This window comes from Spermophilus citellus, assembly GCF_964194105.1.
Source record: "Spermophilus citellus genome assembly, chromosome: 5".
In the NCBI taxonomy this organism is placed as follows: domain Eukaryota; kingdom Metazoa; phylum Chordata; class Mammalia; order Rodentia; family Sciuridae; genus Spermophilus; species Spermophilus citellus.
This window is the reverse complement of record NC_138186.1, coordinates 132,407,206-132,415,392: the sequence shown is the minus strand read 5'-3', so window position 1 is coordinate 132,415,392 and position 8,187 is coordinate 132,407,206. Positions and strand designations below refer to the sequence as shown.

Sequence of the window (8,187 nt, the reverse complement as noted above, 5' to 3'; positions counted from 1 at the left end):
AGCATGTGACTCTAGTTGAGGACAGCACATAGTAGGCACTTAGTTAAGCTGAAAAGTAGAAGAGTGTATGAAGTTTTGGGCTTCAAATATTTAATTAAACTTTTATTTACAGGTTATAACTGAAATAAAATGCTTTTTGTTAATTTTTCATTTTGCATGGGGACAATCAACCCATATACTTACCAGTTGAAGTCTACACAACCATTATTAGTTTAATGCTAATGACTGGATGCTGTTTTTAACCGAGCACAAAGTATTATAAGTTTTGCTGAATGTGATTTCCATTATATTCACATATTAAAAAGTTTAAAAGAAAAGGCTCTGTGTCAGAATGCCTAAGACCTAATCACAGACCTGCCGCTTACTAGCTGTGTGATTAAGGAAAGTCCCTACTTAGCTGTACTTGTTTCTTCATTTGTAATAAATGGGGATGAAAATAATAGCAAACACTGGTGTTCAGCAACTACTCAGTGATTCCTTATAGTTGAAGGCATCAAATATGCAGAGTAGAAATTCAACCACTAAATGTGTGGTGTGGATAATCCAGTATTTCAATTAATGCCTGTGAAGGAAACTTGAGCTTTGCAGTCAGTCTGACTCAGTCTTGCACAACTCTGTGGAACTCAGTAGGCAAAATATCTTTAACTGGATAATCTCAAATAGTTTAGTGCATTATTTAGCCTGCTGCAAGGACAGTATAGATGTTATTATAAAGTAACAAGTTGTACTAAAAATAAAAGCTATGCCAAAATTTACACACCGACACTAAAGCTTATGACTTCAACGTAACTTTTTGGGGAACACAGTTCAGTTCAACATTTGATATGTCAATTTAGCTAAAAACAAACTGAAAGGCTTTAAGAGCAGAATTGAGGCTTCCTTCTCTGGGGAAGAGGTTCTACCTGTGGAGTGCAGTGTCGGCTCCTGCTCAGTAGTTTCTGCCTTGCCTTCCAGTCTGTCCTTCAGGTTTCCGACTTGCCTAGCAAGTTGCCACAATCATATAAGCCAATTTCTTGAAATTGGTTCATATCAAATATATCTTTATTACATGTAAATATATATTTATATTAAATTTATATATTTATTACCAGTTCTCTTTCTCTAGTGGAATCTTCTTTGATACAATACTTAAATGAGTAGTACACATCTTGAAATCCACATTTCCACACTTAGTAATCATCTGTTGAGCATCTGCACCCCAGCCAGCAGTGTGGTACAGGGGTGATGTGTGTGGGCTCTGGAGTTAGGTAGCCTGAGCCTTAAAACCTGGCTTTACTGTTTATTGATTTAGTCACCTTTGCAAAGTAATATGATTTCCCCATGCCTCAGTTTCCTTACCTATATGAGGGTTGATAATAATGTCCTGTTGTAGAGTAACTAATACTTATTGATTTTTAAAATAATTAGTACCAGTGAATACCTATACCAATGGTGCTGGAGATGATTCATACTGACTCAAGAAATCCAAAGATGATTATCTCAACTCCATATTCAGTTCATGAACTTTGGTAGCTTGAACTTGGTTGTCTTGGGAATATTTACACTATGGTCATTGTCAAACACTGCAAGTCAAGGTTTTTTTTTTTTTTTTAAGGTGGGTTGCCAGCACAACTTTGCTTATATCCATGTCTGATACAAAGTTAGCCTTCTTCAATAGTAGTGATTATAACAGCTAACTTGCAATAGGGAAAAAATTCAGTAGGATTCATTCCCTATTCTCAAAGAGCAAACTATTGCTAGTTCACACAGTCCTGGTGTAAACATTTAAAAAAAAAAAATCCCCTCCTTAAGACATATCACTGACATCTGAAAAAAATTATTAAGTTAAATAGTGTGAATGCTACTACTAAGATTTATGTAATGCATAACTTTGACAACAAACTATACTTGGAATTCCTACAAGAAACCATAGCTATGATGACAACTTGCATTTTTCCCTCACTCTTTTTTTTTTTTAAGATAGAGTGAGAGAGGGGAGAGAGAGAGAGAGAGAGAGAGAGAGAGAGAGAGAGAGAGAGAGAGAGAGAGAGAGAATTTTTTTTTTAATATTTATTTTTTAGTTCTCGGCGGACACAACATCTTTGTTGGTATGTGGTGCTGAGGATCGAACCCGGGCCGCACGCATGCCAGGCGAGCGCGCTACCGCTTGAGCCACATCCCCAGCCCTCCCTCACTCTTTTAAAGGTAAAATTTTCCCCCACTCAGTAAGTATGTGAAAGCAAAGCTTTAAAATAAATATTAATTCTTAAATAAAATATTTCCTCTTCCAGGACATTTTGAAACATCTTTTCAATGGAGAAAAGGTCCTCAGCAAGAGAATCCAAAAGAGAAATAAACAGTCACTGGAAGCACAAATGCTGAAGGGATGTGCAGGGGCATATATTTATAAAAGAGCTCAACTGAAATTGGGTAATGTGCTTCAAGAACAGAAAAAAAAAAAATCAAAACAAACAAAAATCCCTAGGACTTTGATAATGACGCTCGTATGATGTCTGAGAACATTCTCTCTTCTTATGCCCTCCTATTTTCTTTGGGATGCAAACCTCCAGCCCAAGCCAGCCCAAGCCAGGCCAGCTCCACAGGCTTCAGGCATTCTTAGGTCCACGGAGGCCATCCTTGAGACGCTGGTTCAGATAGTCTACCTGGTACCTTCCAGGTACACTCACAGAATCTGCTGCCGCCCATGTCTTTAAGATGAGAAATGAAACCTCAAGGGCCACATTTACAAGGGCCCAAAGCAGCCGCAACTAAGCCAGCAGTAATGCTGAAGCCTCCTGGATTCCCATGAGAAATTCTCTGGATCTGGTTCATCTATGTCACAGGAGTCTGCAAACAGGAAGCTACAAGAGTTTTTAAATGCAGCGACTCTGAGTTTTCCCTGACCATTTTTAGTTGACTTGTCTCACAGTTAGCAGGAAAGAGACAAAGGGTGATGCAGGGAGAGGGGGGTGGAGAGGAGCTTAGCGGCCTACAGTAGCACACAGTGCTCCACCTGGGGGCCCAAGGCTTCCACCCCCACCCACGACCCAGACCGCCCAGGCTCTCTGGGGTTTGTTTTCTCTCCAGGAAGCTGCATCCCGAGGTACTCCTCCACCAGCCCTGGACATCTGCTTGGCGAGTCTATTTTCTGCTACCGGCAGAAGACAGGAAGGAAGAGTTTGTTTCCTGTAAATAGAGGGAGAGAAAATTACAGCTATTATTGTTTTGACAACGGAAGCCCTCCTTGAAACTTGTACCCGGGTTCATTCCTGACAGGCATCAGGTCTGAGTTGCCGGCTCTCCACAGAAATTCCTCCCAAGGAGTCCCCAGGAGAGCCGAAAGCCTTGATGGCCTTGCATTAGATGTCTAAAGGCATGAAGATGTAATTCTGGGCTATCCTGATAACTGCGCTGTGGAAATGGAATGCACGCCTGCTTTCTGATGAATGTTTTGATATAAGCCTCGCCACCCCAATGAGCATGCTGGATCTTGACCCTTAAGCACAGCACAGTAGTCTGCAAACACATGGCCCAGGGTGGAAAATGTCTTGATAAAGGAAATCATTGGTATTAATCTTTTAATTGTCTCCCCCTGTTCTCTGCTCTTCTCCCAAGCTTTATTTCGTTTGAAGGTTCCTTGGCTTTTTTATTTTTTTTAATTTTTTTTGTAGTTGTAGTTGGACATAATACTTTTATTTTATTTGTTTATTTTTATGTAGTGCTGAAGATCTAACCCAGTGCCTCACACATGCTAGGCAAACGCTCTGCCACTGTACAGCCCCAGCCCCGATTCCTTGGCTTTTAAAATTTAAATGTGTGTGTATAATTTATATATTATTTAAATTAATTATATATAACTATATATTTTAAATTATATATACATATTTTATATTATATGCATAAAATATAAATACACACACACATATATTCCCCCTACCAGTGAAAAGCTGCAAAATTACCCACTACATATTGGGGATCCTACTTTCAAAATATTTGATGTGTCCATGTGCTGTTGGGAACATATTTGACCATGAACCACAAACATTTATTTGTTATTTTCAGAGCTTTGTACTCATCTTTTACCACTCCATATTTGAGAACTAAAAAGAAAGGAGAAAAGGAGCTAACAAGGACTGTTGGGCTGGGAGTTGGTGGGGAGCGAATCTATTATATCTATTATATAGTTGTAATTGTGTCCAACTATAATTACAAAAAAAATTAAAAATGAGATTTGTTAGTCAAAAGGGGTAACTCTCTTCTACTGGTTGGAGAAAAACTTTATTCTGATAGTTGAAACAGGATACACATTTCTGAAATACAAAAAGAAGGGATTGCTTCGATTTCTTTTGTGAACTTGCAACAATAAGAGGAGATCCTAAGTCAAAGTGAGTTACTAGGCTCATTCTTAATCTTGGATGTCTTGACACCACCCCCTCTGTTGGTCCTCTTTCACTGGCTGCTCCATTGTAGCATCTTTTGCTGGCCCTTATTCGCTGCTCTACCTTCAAATGACAGTATATACTAAAGCTCAACCCGGGTCCTCTTCACTGTTCCACTAGGCCTATGGCTTCAATAATATCTATATGACTTCCCAAATTGTGACACCAGGCATCACCTGTGACCTGAATCTAGATTCTTAGAAGCCATAGCCTGCCTGACACATCTGCTTAGCTATCTAATATACTTCTCAAACTTTACATACATGAAACAGAACACACATTTGCCCATCCAAAACTTGGTCCTCTTCAGCATCCCCATCTCAGTGATTGTGACCACCCTTCACCTACCTATTCAACCAAGAAACTGTCTCTGATAATTTTTTTCTTCCCTTATCCCCCATCTCTAATCTCTCAGCAATTTCTTTTAGCTCTACTTCCAACCCGCATCTTCTATTTTGTCTCTTTTCCCCAACCCCTTTGCTACCATCCTAGTCCAAGCCACCTTCTCTTTCACCTGGACTATGGTAGTGGACCCCATCTGGAAACTTTATGTAGATGCTCATCCACAAAATCCTTCTACACACAGTAGCTAGAGTGTTCTTTTGAAATTTAAATGGGAGTATATAATTTCCTTGTTTCAACTCTTTCAGTGACTTCCCATCACATTCAGAATAAAATCCACATACCATATCTCAACCTACATAATCCTGCCCCCAAATAATCGGTTCTGCATAACCTAACACCCTTTACTCCTACACTGAACCATCTTTCTTCTCTTTGGAGCCTCTCCTTCCTCACTAGAACCTCCTCTGTGTGAGGTTTTCTCTCCTGGCATGTCATAGGCTTGGTTCCTTCTTGATAGTCAAGTCTATGTTTAGATGTCATCCTCTCAAAGAAGCCCAATGCCTCTCAGTTCTATTTCCATCATTGAACTAATTGCTGCCTGGTGATTTTTATTCATTAATTGTTTATTATTTCTTCCCTCCAAATATATTCTAAGCTTATGTTAAGCACAGACCTTGTCTTCATGTCCAGTGATCCACCCTAAGTTCCTGGAGAAGCTCCTGGCATGCAGTGGGTGATGCTCAATAACTGTGGAATGGATGAGAGAAGCAGATGATTGGGGGCACCAATCTGTTCCCAGATATCAGAAAAACCTTTTTCTAAGGAAGTGTTGTCTGAATGGAATCCTGAATGATGATTGGGAACTAAGAGGAAGAATTCAGGGAGGGGAAGAGGAGAGCAAAGCATTCTAGACAGAAGAAACACAGTAATGCAAAATCCTAGAGATGGGAGGAGCAGAGCAAAGGGAGGTACCTTGTTTGGAACTTAAGGAAGGAGGAGGTTAGTGTTAAGCTGAGACTTAGAGAAAGTGTTCAGGGATGTGTTAAGGACTCCAGATTATACTTTGAGAGCTTTTGAAAACCATTTGACACTTAAATAGGCAGTTAGAAGGATAAGATCCACTTTCTAAATCTATCTTCTAGGCTGCAGTGTAAAGAGGCTGAGATGGGAGCCATGTGGCTATTGTCCTCCTTGTTATCAGATGGCTGCAGCATTAATGTAGAGGAAAATTTATGATAGCTTGGACAAATTACTGGTGAAGGAGATGGAGAAATTGGATAGATTCTAAAGATAGTAAGGGGATAAAATAAATAGAGGTGTTTAATTAGATACAGGTGGAATGATAGAGTGTGGGGAGGGATGGTTTGGGGATATGTTAAGCATGAAAGAAGTTTTTGACTTACATACTACTGGCATGGATGGTGGCATAATTCTGGGAGGAAAAGGACATAGAAGAGAATTAGAATTTTAAAAAATATCACAAAGCTGGTTTTCTGTATGTTGAGTCTGAATACCTTTAACATATTCAAGAAGAGATTTGGAAGTAGAGAGTTGAATTCAGTAGTGGGGGCTCAAAGAAAAAGAGGTGAACAGAAGATAAAAATTCAGGAACACAGATTATAGTTTACGAACACTTTGATAACAAGGACCACTTTGCATTATGCATACATGCCGTGAAGTCTAAAACACGCATATAAGCTACTATGACCATTGCAAATAGTAAATACGTATGAGTGGAAATTATACAGATTATTTTAAAGAAGCCAAATATATGTTCACTTACAAAGATTTTATGTTTAAAGCCAGTTCAGAAAAAACAGCAAATGAGAGAAAATTATATATTTTAAGTTTGTTGTGAACGTTTGCAATGTTTATACTGCCAAAATTTCAAATTGTTTGGAATTTGACAAATTGGTTAGAAATTTTCCAAAAGACTACAAGTTTATTAGAGCACCAAAACTAGGTTGTAATGAGACAAATATATTATTTTTTGTTATTTTGACTGATACCTAAGATTAAACATATTTATGGAGTGCCATGTGATATTTCAATACATGTACATATTATATGATATTTAAATAAGGGTAAACATATTTCTACCCTCAAAAAATCATCTCTTCTTTAAGGTAAAACATTCAAAATCTTTTCTTCTGGACTTTAATATATATATTACATATAATTAATGCAACACATTATTGTCATATATAGTCACATTATGCAATAATACACTGGTGCTTCTTTCTCCCATCTAACTATAATTTGGTACCTGTTAATCAATCTTTTCCCAACCCACCCTCCCCTCTACTTCCCTCAGCCTCTGGTAACTACCATTCTACTCTCAGTTTCTATGAGATAAAGGTCTTTAGACTGCACATATGAGTGGGATGATGTGGTGCTTGTCTTTCTGAAACTGACATATTTCATTTAACATAATGCTCTCTAGTTCCATACATGTGGTCACAAATAACAGGATTTCATTCTTTTTTATGACTAAATAGTATTCCATTGTGTATCTCTACACCACAGCTTCTTTATCCAAGACAAATATATCCTAAATAAAGATCTTTGGCATAATTATGTCACAGTTGTTTTACAAGTTGAAGAATTATAACCAAAAGGGCACATTTTCTTTACTTCCAAAGCAGTGCACTACATAGTCATCACCCACCATGGGATTCTAACTCATCTTTCATGTTACTCAAAACATAAAAGTGGACATTACTTGATTGAAGTAGGACTATGTGAGCGTCTTATGTTCAAGTTTGAATTGTTTTAAATGAGACATAAACATGAGTGTGAAAGTGTGACAGAAGATACATACATGAGAGCCGTTTATTTGAAGATGACCATTTCATGAAAGTAACTACATTACTTTTCTGTGGCTGCCACATGAAACACCACAAACTGGTGTTTCATGCATGAAATTAATGCATCAAAAAAATTTTTTTTTCATCTCACAGTTCTGGAAGCTAGAAGTCTGAAACCAAGTTGTTGGTAGGGCCATGTTCCCTCCAAATCCTTGAGGGGAGGATCTTTCCTTGCCTGTTTTACCCCAGGCATTCCTTGGCTCATGGCAGCTCCAGTCTCTGTCTCTGTGGTCACATGTCTACCTTCCCTCAGTGTATGTCTCTGTGTCTTCACACGGCATTTTCCTCCATGTGTCTCTGGATTTCCTTACTACAAGGAAACCATTCCCATTGGATAATGCCCCCTCCCCCAATGGAGCATGACCTCATTGAACTCATCACATCCACAAGGACCCTATTTCCAAATAAGTTCATATGCACAGGTACTGGGGATTAAAACATCAACATATCTTTCCTTGGGGGACACAATTCAACCTACAACATGATCCATGGGTGCTAATGAAAATACATCACATGTGAACTCGCAGGTGAGGGCCAGGATAGGAATGTGTGTGAAT

The 8,187-nt window shown here is 38.6% G+C and overlaps 1 long non-coding RNA gene across 1 annotated transcript; it reads right to left on the bottom strand.

Annotated features, from left to right (window-relative positions):
• Nucleotides 1-2,173: 2,173 nt before the first annotated feature.
• LOC308650185 lies at nucleotides 2,174-6,378 on the bottom strand. Its single transcript, XR_014022272.1, has 3 exons — nucleotides 6,167-6,378; nucleotides 5,437-5,510; nucleotides 2,174-3,165 (listed from the first exon to the last, which is right to left on the bottom strand). It is a non-coding gene; the product is annotated as an uncharacterized lncRNA (long non-coding RNA).
• Between the last annotated feature and the right edge of the window lie 1,809 nt (nucleotides 6,379-8,187).